This window comes from Balaenoptera ricei, chromosome 16 (genome assembly GCF_028023285.1).
Source record: "Balaenoptera ricei isolate mBalRic1 chromosome 16, mBalRic1.hap2, whole genome shotgun sequence".
Taxonomy (NCBI): Eukaryota; Metazoa; Chordata; class Mammalia; order Artiodactyla; family Balaenopteridae; genus Balaenoptera; species Balaenoptera ricei.
Genome location: NC_082654.1, coordinates 33,669,690 through 33,683,909, shown reverse-complemented (window position 1 = coordinate 33,683,909; position 14,220 = coordinate 33,669,690). Strand labels below are relative to the sequence as shown.

At 43.0% G+C, this 14,220-nt stretch overlaps 1 protein-coding gene across 6 annotated transcripts in view; it reads left to right on the top strand.

Annotated features, from left to right (window-relative positions):
- The first annotated feature begins 11,574 nt into the window (after positions 1–11,574).
- Positions 11,575–14,220, top strand: part of PLCE1 (phospholipase C epsilon 1) — a 315,814-nt gene continuing 313,168 nt past the window's right edge. For 5 of the 6 annotated variants that reach the window (XR_009498041.1, XM_059900488.1, XM_059900489.1 and 2 more), the window contains exon 1: positions 12,797–12,975. The gene's annotated coding sequence lies outside the window, so the exon portion shown is untranslated. Of the gene's footprint in view, positions 11,859–12,796; positions 12,976–14,220 lie in introns of those variants that run through there. The other variant, XM_059900486.1, reaches the window with a different exon arrangement.

The following is a 14,220-nucleotide window of genomic DNA, read 5'->3' as shown; positions in this document are numbered from 1 at the left end:
GTCAAGTACTTAGAAGACTTTACTTGACACTAAGAAACTTCTCAATAAATATAAACTTTATTACCATTTCTACGTTATGTATTTACGTCTTTTAACTTAATTAGTCTTGCTAGAAGTTTACCTAGTTTATTAGTCTTTTCCAAAAATCCAGCTTTTTTTTTCCTATTTAAATAATTCCTTTTATATGTACAATTTCTTCTTTGGGGTTTCCTCTGCTGTTCTCTGACGAGTTTCTTGTGTTGAATGCTTAAGCTATTCATTACACACCCTTGTTTTCTCATAAATGCGTTTAAAAGTTATAAATTCCCCGTCAGTGTTGTTTAGTTATAGCCAATAAGATTTGGTATGTAGCTTGTTGTTTTTTTTAATTGTCAATCAATTTTAAATATTTCAGAATTTCTGTTATGATTTTTTCTTTAGCCTATGGATTATTTAGAAGTATGTTTTTTCTTTTATAAACTGTTTGAATCAGATTTCTTGGGTGCAAAGAACAAAAATCAACTCTAGCTGGTTTGAGTGGAAAAGTAATGTATTATATCAGAATCACTGGGAAGTCTGGAGAACGAGGCTCAGAAAATGGCTGAAACCAAGGAGGGCAAGACACAGCCAAGCTCACATGACAGGAACAGTCAGCTTAGGACCAGCTTCTGGCTTTTCTCTGGACACACTGCTACCACATGGCTTCTGCCTGGGAATAGTCACTGCTGGTGCTGAAATGTCACTTCTGCTACCCTGTCATTGTCCTTCTTTTCAAACATTCTTGTAGCTAATCATTTTTTAATGATTTTTTTTGGAATTTTCAGTTTTTTAAAAAAACTTCTTTTTTTTTTTTTGGCCGCACCATGTGGCATGCGGGATCTTGGTTCCCCAACCAGGGATCAAACCTGTGCCCCCTGCATTGGGAGCACAGAGTCTTAACGACTGGGCTGCCAGGGAAGTCCCCAAGACTTCTTAATACGGAAAATTTTAAACAAAAGAAAAGTAGAGAGAATATTATAATGAAATTAAATGTGACAATCACCTTAGTTTCAGCAATCATCAGCATTTTCTAGCAAGTTTTTAAAAATTCCATTGGAATTTTGTTAAATGTTAAATATTAACGTAGTAGAAATTGGCATCTTTAATCTTTTATTTATTTATTTATTTTTGACTGCATTGGGTCTTCGTTGCTGCGCGTGGGCTTTCTCTAGTTGCAGCGAGCCGGGGCTACTCTTGGTTGCAGTGCGCGGGCTTCTCATTGCGGGGGCTTCTCCTGTTGTGGAGCACAGGCTCTAGGCGTGTGGGCTTCAGTAGTTGTAGCACGCAGGCTCAGTAGCTGTGGCTCACAGACTCCAGAGTGCAGGTTCAGTAGTTGTGGCGCACAGGCTTAGTCACTCCACGGCATGTGGGATCTTCCCGGACCAGGGCTCAAACCCATGTCCCCCGCATTGGCAGGCAGATTCTTAACCACTGTGCCACCAGGGAAGCCCTGGCATCTTTAATCTTTAAGTCTTTCATGAAGGAATATTGTGTCTCTCCCTATTTATTCAAATACAATTTCTCCAAAAGAATCACTCACACACACTCCACGTAAGTGAAAAAAAACCTTCTTGACCATATTTCCGCATGTGATTATCTACTGAAATGTAACGAAAACGTTCCGTTTTTAAAACAAATTGTGATGGGCGATGAACAGTGGATACTGTACTACAATGTGGAATGGAACAGATCGTGGGGCAAGCGAAATGAACCACCACCAACCACACCAAAGGCCGGTCTTCATCCAAAGAAGTTGATGTTGTGTATATGGTGTGATAGAAAGGGAGTCTTCTATCATGAGCTCCTTCCGGAAAACCAAACGATTAATTCCAATAAGTACTGCTCCCAATTAGACCAATTGAAAGCGGCACTCAACAGAAAGCATCCAGAATTAGTCAACAGAAAACGCATAATCTTCCATCAGGATAACACAAGACGGCATGTTTCTTTGATGACCAGGCAAAAACTGTTACAGCTTGGCTGGGAAATTCTGATTCATCCGCCATATTCACCAGACATCGGACCTTCAGTCCATTTATTTCAGTCTTTACAAAATTCTCTTAATGGAAAAAATTTCAATTCCCTGGAAGACTGTAAAAGGTACCTGGAACAGTTCTTTGCTCAAAAAGATGAAAAGTTTTGGGAAGATGGAATTATGAAGTTGCCTGAAAAATGGCAGAAGGTAGAGGAACAAAAGGGTGAATACGTTGTTCAATGAAGTTCTTGGTGAAAATGAAAGATGTGTCTTTTATTTTTACTTAAAAAACTGAAGGCACTTTTTGGCCCATCCAATATGTACATCATTATGATTACCCCTAATTTCTTTTTCTTTTCTTTTTTTCTTTTATTACTTTTTTCTATGTTCCAAGTGTACAGCATTGTAGTTTAACATCTGTTACAATACAGAGTCATCAACACCACAAGTCTAGTTACCATCCATCACCATACAGTTAATCCCCCTTACCCATTTTGCATACCCCCAACCCCCTTCCCTCTGGTAACCAGTACCTAATTTCCATTTTTAAGGTTTTTGTTGCTATGGTGAATGAGATCACCCCAATAGATCTCTAAGTAGATATTAGTGTTATATAGAAAAGCTGTTGATTTTTGAATATTTGTCTTGTATCTAGCCACTCTAGTAAACCCTCATTAATTTTAAGTATTTTGTAGTTGATTGTCTTGGATTATCTAGGTACCTAATCACATTTTCTGCAGGTAATCATAATTTTATCTCCTCCTTTTCAGGAGGTCTATTTCTATTTTATATTTTGTATCTTACTATATTAAATAAAATACCCAGACTATATTGAATAATAAAAACCATAAATAGGCATTTTTATTTAGTATTAATTTTAATAGGTATGCCTCTAAATAGATTATAATTTGTATGATGATGGCTGTTATTTGTGAAAGATATAGTATAGTACATAGAACATGCACTTCTATTATGTGTTTTAAAAAGACTTTTTATATCAGGTAGAAAGTGGTGTTTAATTTTATGAAATGTCTTTTGGTTATTTATTGAGATGATAATTTGGTTCCTTTGATTTATTGACATGCATTCTTTTATTAATAAATTACCTAATATTCAAGTATCTTTGAACCAGAGATAAATTTTGACTGGCACAGAGTAGATGATTTCAAAATATGCTGCTGAGTTCGATTTAATTATATTTTATTTAGGATTTTTCATGTCTAGACTTATAAGTGATATTTCATGATATTTTCTTTGCTTTGGAAAATATTTTATGAGCATTTGATTATATCTACTGAAAGTCTGTAAGAACCGATAGTTAAAATTATCTGGCCCATGGGCAGCACTTCACAGCAAGAGTTCTGTGCAATATTTTATAAATTAGGGAATCTCTGGGTTAAACAGAGTTAAATAGTTATTTATCTGGGACTTCTCATAATCTTTAGTATGTCAATGTGAATTGTAAGCCTCCAGCACTTTAAAATGTATTTGGCCACAGAGCCCCGTTTTATTGATGAACTAGTATTGGGTAAAAATACTTTGAAAATACCATGCTAAATCTTTCTTTGGTGAGGATTCATTGCTAAGTACTCCATTAAATTATCAACTTTATGAAGGTAGAGATTATGTCAGTCCTTCCCAGTCACTGTCATTTTCCTAGTATCTTACACAATTCCTACCTTAAAAGTCACTCAGTAAATATTTAATCAATTAACTACTTTCAGTTTTTTCACTGGTTATTGGGTCAGTCAGGATTCTCAGTTACAAGTAACAGAAACTAACTTAGGCAGCAAAGCAATTTACCAAAAGGAATCTGAGTAGCTCACAGAATTGTTGAGAGCTGGAGAGTCAGCCTCAAAGCTAGGCTTCCAAGAATAATGCCCCAAATAATTCCCCAGGCACTGGAGGCTATAAGTTAGCACTACTGCCAGGAACTCAACTTTTCTGGAATTCCATCTGCTACCAGCACTAAAGCCACCTTGGCACCAAGAATCCAGCTTTACAGACACCCCAGAAAGCTGAGTTTCTCTGCTCTCATTCTTGCTAGCAAAATGTATTCTCTATAGACCTTCCCTCTTCAAATTGTTCACTTTTGAATCTAAGTCTCACACACACATGCCTGGCTGATGATGCTGGGTAACATGTCACTGCCCCAGCTGCAAAGGAGGCTGAGCAAACATGGTTTATGGCTAATAACTTGGAAAAACAAGAACTGTAAGGAAGAATTCCTTAAACCCAAAATTCCCCAAACCCAGCAATGGTGTTCCAAAGGAAATACAGACTTTCCTCCTTCTTGGATCAATTGTGGTAATACAGTTTCTCAGAATATTATCAATTTCATGCAGATTTAAAAAACTGATTAGTTTAAACTTTTTCATAATATTCTTTTATAATTGAAAGTGTCACACCTTTATTATAGTGTTCTATTTCTCTTTTATCATTTTGCTAGTTTTTTTTTTTAAAAAATATTTATTTATTTATTTGGCTGCGATGGGTCTCAGTTGTTGCACATGGGATCCTCGCTGCCGCATGTGGCATCTTCCTCGTGGCACGCGGAATCTTTAGTTGCGGCATGTGGGATCCAGTTCCCTGAACTGGGAGCATGGAGCCCCAGCCACCGGACCACCAGGGAAGTCCCAGTGTTTTTGTTCTTGATTATGTTTTCCAGAAGTGTTACTCTTTTTTAACGCTCCCCTCGAAGGCATTTTATGTTTTCCAAAGAACCAGCTCTTTGATTTATCTTCTAGTTGGGTAGGCTTTCGTTGTTACTATCTTTTTAATTTTATTTTTCTTGAAATTGTCTTCGGTATTTTTTAAAATCTGAATGCTCAGTTCATATATTTTTACACTTTCTTGTTTAATAATAAAAAAACATTTGAAGATGCACATTTGCCTCTAATTATTGCTTTAGCCACATCTCATAAATTTAGATTATGTAATATTCTCATTTTTGTCATGTTCCAAAAAATCTCTAATTATTGTTTGGATTTCTCCTGTGACCCAATCATTACTTAGAAGAACACGTTTAAATTGTTGAGCAGTTGATGCTTTTTCATTTAAAATATTTAATATTAATTTCTAGTTTTCTTGCATTTTAGCCAGAGAATATAGCCTGAATTTCTTGAGATTTTCTTGACCCACTCTGGTAAATGTCCATGGAACTTGGAAGAGAAGATATATTCCCTACGTGCAGATTGCAAATGTTGTAAAAAGTAATTTAGACTTTGTTTCTTAGCTTTTTTCATCATATTAGTAAAATCTATACTAAAGTAATGAATAAAATCAGGCCTAGAGAATTGTTACAAAAACAAGTCACAAGAACAAGCCATGTTAGTGGGAGGGACAGTGATTGAGAGAAAAGAGAAGAGATCAAAAGGATATTGGAAGGGCTGGGAGAGTAGGAGGAAAGGCGAGCAAAGGAGAGGAGTCAGAAGAGCAATACAGACTTTAGAGAAAGTACAGTTGCCCAGGAGGGCAGATCTGGAACACATTTTAGACATACAGAGCTCTGGTTGATGGAGACTTTACTGCATACACTGCTCACAACATCTTTGTCAGGGTGAGGTAGATAGCATAGGGTGAGAAGCTGCTTCTGGAAAATGAGAATGAAGAAAAAGAAGTGTCTTGACAGGTCACATATTGAATGATTCCATTTCTATGAAATGACCCAAAGAGGTAAATCCATGGAGACAGAAAGCAGAGCAGTGGTGACCAGGGACTGGGGTGACAGGAACGAGGAATGACTGCTTATGGCGGGGGGGGGGGGTGGGATTATCTCTTGTGTTGATGAAAATGTTCTAAAATTGGTTCTGGTGTTGGTTGCACAAGTCTGTGAATATACTAAAAACCATTGAATTGTGTACTTTAAAAAAAAAAAAAAAAGAACAGCTATGTGATACCAAAAAAAAAATAAAATAAAATAAAGAAAAAGAAGCGTCAGCCTAATAACAGAAGAGAAAACTGTGACCAGAGAAGGGAATTTCAGAGGTGAGACTTTGGAGGTGTGACCTGGCTTGCCAACAGCTGAGTTTGAGTAGTGCTGGAAAGCAATGAGGCAAGGAGGTTCCTAGATTTGCTGAGAACTACCATTTTTCAGCTATGGTTTTCCATGCTGGGATGTCGTGTGCACATGGCCCTGCTCTCATGGAGGGCACATGTGTTCTCAGTATTGGAAGGGAGCATGGATGTGGAATCCTCTAGGATAATACCAGAAATAGGCTGGAGAGGAAGGGTAGATAGAAGGCTTTGGTGAAGATGGAAAGAAACTGGACATGCCAGTGGCATAAATTTTGAAAGAAGACTGTTGAGGGAAGGCACTGGGAAAAGTGGGAGTGGGATAAATGGTGGGGAGAGGGTGGTAGGAATTAACAAGCCCTTCTTCCTTCTGCCCTGTTAACTAGGGAAGAAAAGGTAGCCTTCACTGCAGAGGTCTTCAGGGATGACGTGGTGTTGGGGTGAGCAAGGTAGGCTCAGTGCGGAAGGAACTAATTCAGGTATCTTAGGAAGGCTAGGGTAAGAGTATGGCTTAGCAACCAGATTGTATGAGTTCAAATCTAGATATTTGTGTAACCTTGAGCAAATTGCTTAACCTCTCTGAGCTTTAGTTTTCATTATCTCTAAAATGGAAACAATATTAGTGTCTACTCATATGTTTTTTGTGAAGAGAAGTACAAGATATATTGTATATAAAGCACTGAGCACAGTGCATGGTAAGCCTTCATCCTCACTGATTCTCCTTTCCTCCTTTCCTGGCTTAACTTTATGGTTGATCATTATAAACACTCCCTTGCGTGTATCCTAAGTCCTTGCTTCTTTCTTGTTTGGTTAATAACCCTTGTTAAATCCAGTTCTCCATTTTTTCTTCTCATACACCCATAAATCTGTCCAAAGAAAAATGTACAATCATAACGTCTGGGCTCACATTTCATTTGTGACCACAATTGGACACAATACCTGGCATTATATTTCCCTATTTCATTGACTCTCCCACTTTTCTAAATGAGTATTTCAGATATTCTCTCTCAAACTATTTGTACCTCCTACCCTATTTACTCTCACCTGAAAACACTGTTTACCACTTTATTGAAGAAAACTTTCGCAAGCTTCTACCAACTCTACTCACCTCCCAACTTCCATACCTATTGTTTCATCTACTAAATCTATATTAAAAAGTTACCCCAAAGCTTGTGGCTTAAAAAACTGAAATTTATTTTGCTCCCAAACCTGCAATTCGGGTTAGGCTTCACAGGAATAGCTTTTGTCTGTTCTGCTTGCCATCACTGGGATGGCTTGAAGGCTGGGGCCTAGAACCCGCTGAAGGCACGCTCACTCCCATGTCCAGGGTTGATGCAGGCTGTCAGTTGGGATCCTAAGCTGCAATCATCAGCTGGAACATTACACATAACCTTTTCATGTGGCCTGCGCTTCCTCACAACATGGCATCTGCATTCCTAGTATGAGAGTTCCGGAAGCTGTCTCAACTTCTGTGACGTAGCCACTGCAGCCGGGTAGCATCACTCCTGCCACTTTCTATTGAATAAGAAGTGGGTAAGCCACTGGGGCTGCCCCATATTCACAAGAAGGGGAATTGGTCTCCACCTGTTATCAGTGGCAAAGTTCTGGAAAAGTATGTGGGCCTGGAAATATTGCCGTGGTCACTTTTGGAAAATATAATCTGTCTTGTCTCCTGTTTCTTTAAATGAACTGTCTGTGCTCCTGTCCAAGCCCAGCCCGTTGACTTGCACACTAGACCCCATCCCCTCTCACTCACTCGAGGACATTTTTACAGAAATACTTGCCTCTTTCTTCTGTATCATCCATTTTTCTCTCTCTCATGGGTCAATCCTTTCAATACAGGAACATGCTATTATTTCTCCCATCTGAAAAAAAGCCTCCCTTGACTTCACGTAACAGTCCCAAAGTGAGTGGTCCAAGCTGCTGTGGTACCTCTGCTTTCTCTGCATAGGGCTTCCATCTCTGGGCCAAGACAGCTGCCTCAGACCTTGCCAATTCTCAAATAATGGGAAGGGAGAAAAGAAATCAGAGGCAAGCAGCTTCAGCTCTAAGGACATTACTGGATGTTGCCTGCTGACTTTCTGTTCATATGTCATTGGCTGAAACTAAGCCATGAACTTAGCCTAGATGCAAGGGAGGTTGGGAAAGTAGTGGGCAATTATGGGCCCAGACAAAACAGGGTAGATGGGAACTGTTTTATAGCTAAAAGAAACAATGGAGGATGGATATTGGAGGGAAATAAGCAGTGTCTTCCACCCTCCCTCACCTCTTATAGCCTTTACTCCATTGTTACCTCTCAATGAAGTCTTACCTGAGACATTGTATTTAAAACTGCAATCATCCCCAAGCCCTGCAGCACTCCCTGTCTTCCTTTCTTGCTTTACTTTCCTCAAGCATTTATCACCTTCTACTATACTATATGCTTTACTTTTACATAGCTCATTGTCTATCTATGCCTACCAGAATATAAGCACCATGAAGGCAGGGACTTTGTTGACTGTTGTGTTCACTGCTGTATTTCTGGTACCTAGAACAATGCTTGGCACATAGTAGGTGCTCAACACATATTTTTTGCATAAAAGAATAAAAGAACAGCACAATGGTAAGCACTCAATTGCAGCTGCTGTTATCATTATTATCATTTTCTGGCATAAGGAGTGGTTGAGGATGATAATTGTGAATAAAAGGATCTGGGAAGGCTAGCAGATAGTAACATGCTAACATTAGTGAAGGAGAAGTGGCCGAGAAACCAAAGAATGAGCTCGTTGGGGGCTTGTAGAGCTAATCAGCATCAAGTTACCAGCTGAAGAATCAGTGAACAAATTAGCCTATGCAAACCTGCCTTCATGCCATCCACCCTCCACTGGTGACCAGTCCAATCTACGGACAATTCACAGCACTTGGGATCACCCAGGATCCATGGCCATTTTCCTAGCAGACTAGCTCCAGCAAAGCTTGAAGAAAACATGATGTTTTTCAAGCGAATATTATTTTCCTTTGAGTTCCACGATCACACCAGAGTTCTTTTCCTCTTCAACATTTTGGCCACTTAGAACAACATGAAACTTTAAAACCTACATCTAGAGAAGTCTCAAGCTCCAATGTCTATGCTTTGGGATTCTAGTACAGTTAAAACTTTTTTAATTGTGCTTTTATAATTTTTAGTTATGGCTCCTTGAGATGATTTGAGCTACACCTGCCTTTTGCTGATAGCAACTGAACCAGATATTAAAATGAGATTCCAGAACATTTCAAGGGAAAAAGATGGATGGACTTTCTGTCAAAACACTAACAAGATACTTGCAATATTCAAAGGAGACCACAGTTTTTAAATACCTTAAATATAAATGAAAATAGAGTTCAGAGTTGTATTTCTTTAATCTAAGTGCTTCACATAGACTAACTCACTGCTCACAACCATCATGAAGGGTAGATATAGTTTACAGAAGAGGAAAACGAGGAGAGGTAAGTAACTTGCTCAGGGGCTCACACCTGGGAGGTGGATTGAGGCTATCAACTCAAGTGGATCCACATCAGTCTGTGCCCCTAATACCGGCTATGTTGAGAGACAGATCTCCTTCACCCACACTCCTACCACCCAACAGAAGTAGAGCTACCTGCTGCTCTAACACACTGGTATTTTTCACCAACCTCGAACTGCCTTAGTACTTCTACCCTCACATATGAGATAACTCTGGAAAGCTTGTTTTGGGCTCTGTCCCCACTATCTGAACTCACTCGCCTATGTGCAGACAGCTGGTAAACCCTGTACAATCTGATACACTGACTTCAAATGAGAGAAAATGGCAACTCCTAAACTCAGGGCTGCCTTGTTCCTTCAGCTCTTCCTTGGCTTCCAAGGCTACCCAGAAGTCTGTTGGCAAATTCCTCTGCTTACCAATTAGCTACTGTTGAACAAAGATCAATAAATTTGTCAATGGTGCCTGTGCTGACTACTCAGTTCCCAGTCTTAAGGTTTGTTTATAAATGGGTTAACTGATGGCCGGCTTGTTGAGTGTGGCAAAGGGCCAATCTTTTTTTCTGCAGTATGTGCAGTAGGGGGTGTGGGGCCTCCCACTGGCAGCAACAACCATGAAGTCAGAGACACCCCCCACCAATCACAAAAATTACAGGATGTGAGAGGAAGAAAGTAGGGACGTGATTCCATTTCTTAAAATGATTTTACGACTTAAGTTCCCTAGTCCCAATGTTTACAACTTAAATCAGTTTCCATCAAATGGAGACCATTATGTAACAAGTTCAAAAGAGATGTGTGCTTTCTTCTGAAATTTCAAACAAAGATGCACTACATTTAAATAGCTTTCACAGCATTATTTCTTGGGGCTTTTGTTTTTGTTGTTGTTTTTGACTATGCAAAACGGTCTTGTATACAAAGATGCATAACTTAGTTGATTGAAGCTGAATTTTCCATGGAAACTGTCCAGTGCTCCCCCAATTCACAAGCACTTTATCTGACCGTCTTTCTTCTTTCAGATAATGGCTGGCAGCAACCCACAGTGTGGAGGTTATACGCTGTACTTTTGAAAGAGTCTTGAATGGAGCCATTGTTCCCCTGAGATGGTCTGTGTGTTTCACTGAACAGAGAGCAGGGTGTAAAAAAGGCACCTTGTGTGCAACTGTTGGCGAGGTTGGGGAGTGAATTAAAATCTCCAGAAAGTCTGGGCAGTGCTGTTCAGAGGAGCAATGAACCCTCTGGAAGCACTGTTAGCTCAGACATTCCAATGCGGTGAGGCAGCCTCAGGGACACGGCTCCCTCCAGTCTCACTTAGAGAGGGATTGAGGGGGGCGAGCAAAGGACATTGATCTGGACCCGCTCTCTTTGCAAAAAATTGGGGACGGCTCCCTATTCCAGGGATAGGTGATACTGATTATCACACTCAGATAACTTTCCTGTCTAACGGACCTAGACTTTCCTTGGTTACTAATGGTGGAGTGACTCATTTGGAGGATTCAATGTTAACTGCTTGTGCATCCACCAGTTTGCAAGCCTAATTCCCATGTGCCTAATTAAACAAAACAAAACAAGTCTTTGAGGGCTCCAGGTGATTAATGATGTTTGATATTACTAATTCATTAAATGCATTATAAGACCATAATACACAACTGTATATTCAATATATAGCCTACCTTGTTTATTGTCAGTAATGCTTCCTTTTTCCTGGCTCCTCCATTCACCTGTCCAGGACCGTGCGAGCACTGGGTCAGAGCAAATGACTACTCCCTATTCCTCTAGTGCTAAGGTCTCAAGCTTTTCATGAACAAAGAGTCTCCTCAGAGTCTTCTGCAGAGAGCTTTCCAAAACCGGCTCTCAAGGAAGGAGGTAACGTTGATTTTCAGGAAAATCCTAGTGGTGAGAAAACAGCAAAAGAGTTTAAGGACCAGGCTGGCATATTTTTCTTACAGGCAGAATTCTTTGGTGCCCCTCCTGCGCATTCTTGCTCCAACCCCTCCTGCGCCTGGAGGCTCAAAGGAGGGGAGGCCACTTTTAACAGTGACCTGAAAGAAAGGGTCATACTTGAGCAGGAGGAAAGGGTGTGGGAGGAGGTGGTCATGGTCCAGGTAGAAAGAAGCTCAGAGTGGGAGAAGCATCCTGTTGGGTGGTCCCTAATAACCAGGCCATGTTGGGTTCCTACAGTCGTGGGGAGTTAGTCCGGAAGGCAGCAGGGAGCCAGTGAAGGTTTCTGCACAGATTAAAGTTGTAGAAGAGGAAGAATGATATGGCTGTGTTGAGGGGATGCTTCGCTCCGAGGAGTGGACAGACGGGAGGGCTAGGGGCCGCCGGAATTGGTCCTGATTGAATACAAGAGGAAGGGTCAGACCTATGGAACAGGTCAGTCCATTAAAATAGGTAAAGAGGGAGGGGGGTTTAGGGGAAAGGGAGGGGGATGATAATTCGATTTTCCTCAGGTCCCTGGCTCTCCTGACTGCCAGTCGGGTATAAAAGCCACCTCGACGGCTAGGTAAGGCTCCGTGCAGAGCCTGCAGTGTCTGGCAGCGCTGAACACCTCCTGTTTGCTTCAGCAGCGAAAGCCACTAGATTTGGAGTCCACAGACCTGGATGTCACTATTTGGACGGTCACTATTAGCAGTCAAAGGAGTACCTCCTGAGCCTGGCACTGCATTGCGCCCACTGTGGTGCTCAACAGTAAATATCTGAATGACGAATGACCGAACAGACTGGAGACTTGGTGCTGCCCTTACCAGAGTAACCTTGGTCAAGTAATTTAACCTCCAAGAGCCTCGGTTTCCGTGTGTGTCGAGCAGGGACGGTCCCTGGCGGAAAGTGTCAGACTAAATTCCCGCGGCCTGAGGTGGACCGAGTTCCCCACCTCCGGTCGGAGCCTGGCAACCCCGCTGCGCTCTCGCCAGCTCCCGCTGCGGCCCGGGCGCTGGGCAGCCCCCGGGTGCCGAGGCCGAGGCCGGGGCTGAGGCCTGGGCCGGGCTGGGGTCGCGAGGCCCGCGGTCGGGGCGTGGGTGGCGGCTGGGTCCGCCCCTCGCGCCTGCCGTCTCCGCGCGGCCCGCGGCCGGGGGCGGGCCCGGCTCAGGCCGCGCCCCCGGCCGCCCGGCGGCCCGCGGTAGCGCTCGCGGCCTCTCACCCGGGGCGGGTGAGTTCTGGGAAAGCCCGGCCCAGGGCGGGGGCTCTGCTGCCGCCCGCGCCGCCGTCCGGGCAGCTTGCAGAGTTCTGCGGGCGCGAAGCGAGGGAGCGGCGCCGGGCGGGGGCGCACACGACGACGCGGGGCCGGGTGGGCGCGGCGGCGGCGGCGGCGGCGGCGGGCGGCGCGCCCCGGGCTCTGTTTCCCGGGCACTTGCCCGGCTCTGCGCGCTCCTGTCGTCCGCTCCGCCGGCTGACACACGGTAGCGAGGACACCCGACGCTGCTAGCGACAGGCGCATCCCAGAGGGACGCTGCACTTGGGGACTCCGGCGCGACCGGCTAGAAGAGGAAAGGTGAGAAGGTGTTTCTGTGGCTCGGTTCCTCAGGCTTGGAGAAGGGGAGAGATGGGCTTTTAATCTCTGAGTCCAGTAGATCCGGCCAGGGGCAGCAGCCTCAGTCCGCGTACCTGGCGGGAGTACAGGTACCTACTCCCCTCCCCAGGGGAGAACTGAGGTAGGCGACTCCCTAGGGGGCGCGGGCCAGCCCTCATATGGGCTGGAGGTTACCCTGTAAGTGCTTCCTTCGCCCCTTCAAATGTTTGCCTTGGGTCTCCGCTGCATTTTGCGTGTGCAGTACAAAGAAGAAAAGTATAAGCTCTTGCTGAGGCGGCCCCCCTAGCCGCCAGTATTTCACGGAAAGTGCTCAAGAGATTGTTCCTGGAGAGATTAGCTACATCAAGTCCTAGAAAATATAATATTGGACCTGGCCTCACTTTCACTGGTAACTAGAAGAATGGCTACGTCTTTTTTCTTAAAGTCCTATAATGCTGTGATAATGAATAACCTAGAAGGAAAAGTCTTCCTTGTGTCTAATGTTAAATGCACAGTGTAAATTTACGGTTCCCCCCGCACATCTTGCCTGGTATTTAAGCCATGAGAACACTTGGTTCAACTGACTCAACTAATTATTCAGTGTAAGAAAGATCCATCATTCAAAGATTTAGCAGCCTCATTTTAAAGAGGGAGCTCCCTCAATAGATGTTAAGTAGGATTCACTTGATGGAAAAGTTTTATTTCTACATAGTTCTTAATTTGAGTTTCATCATGCAAAATTTGCCAGTAGGTCATTTAGATCTCTGCAGGATTAGTGAATTTCCTTGTGTTTCTGGTAGGAAGCCCTGGTAGGGATAGGGTGGAGCCACTGCCACGGAATGGGCACAGCCAAGGCCAAGAGTGCTTCACCCCACCAGGAAGAATTTTTGAGAGCCTGTCTTGGGAGGTGGATGCAGGTGACCCTGTAGATGCCCTTACAGGGCCCAGTTGGCATTGGGGGTGAAGGGGTGGCGGACTATCTCTGGATGCTGTATGCAGCCATGTCTTCGCGGATACTTTCTGAAGGATGCCTGATGATGCTGTCATCTAGAACATTCTTTGCTCTTCCTGAGTGCCCTTCCTGCTCCATTTTACCACGCTAAATCCTAACCATCTTTCACACTAAGTTTTTGTTGCTGCTGTGAGACCTTCCCTGATACCCCAGCCCCAAATAGTCAACATTCTCCAGCTCTGATGCCTGCAGCATTTTATTGAATACCTCCCTAG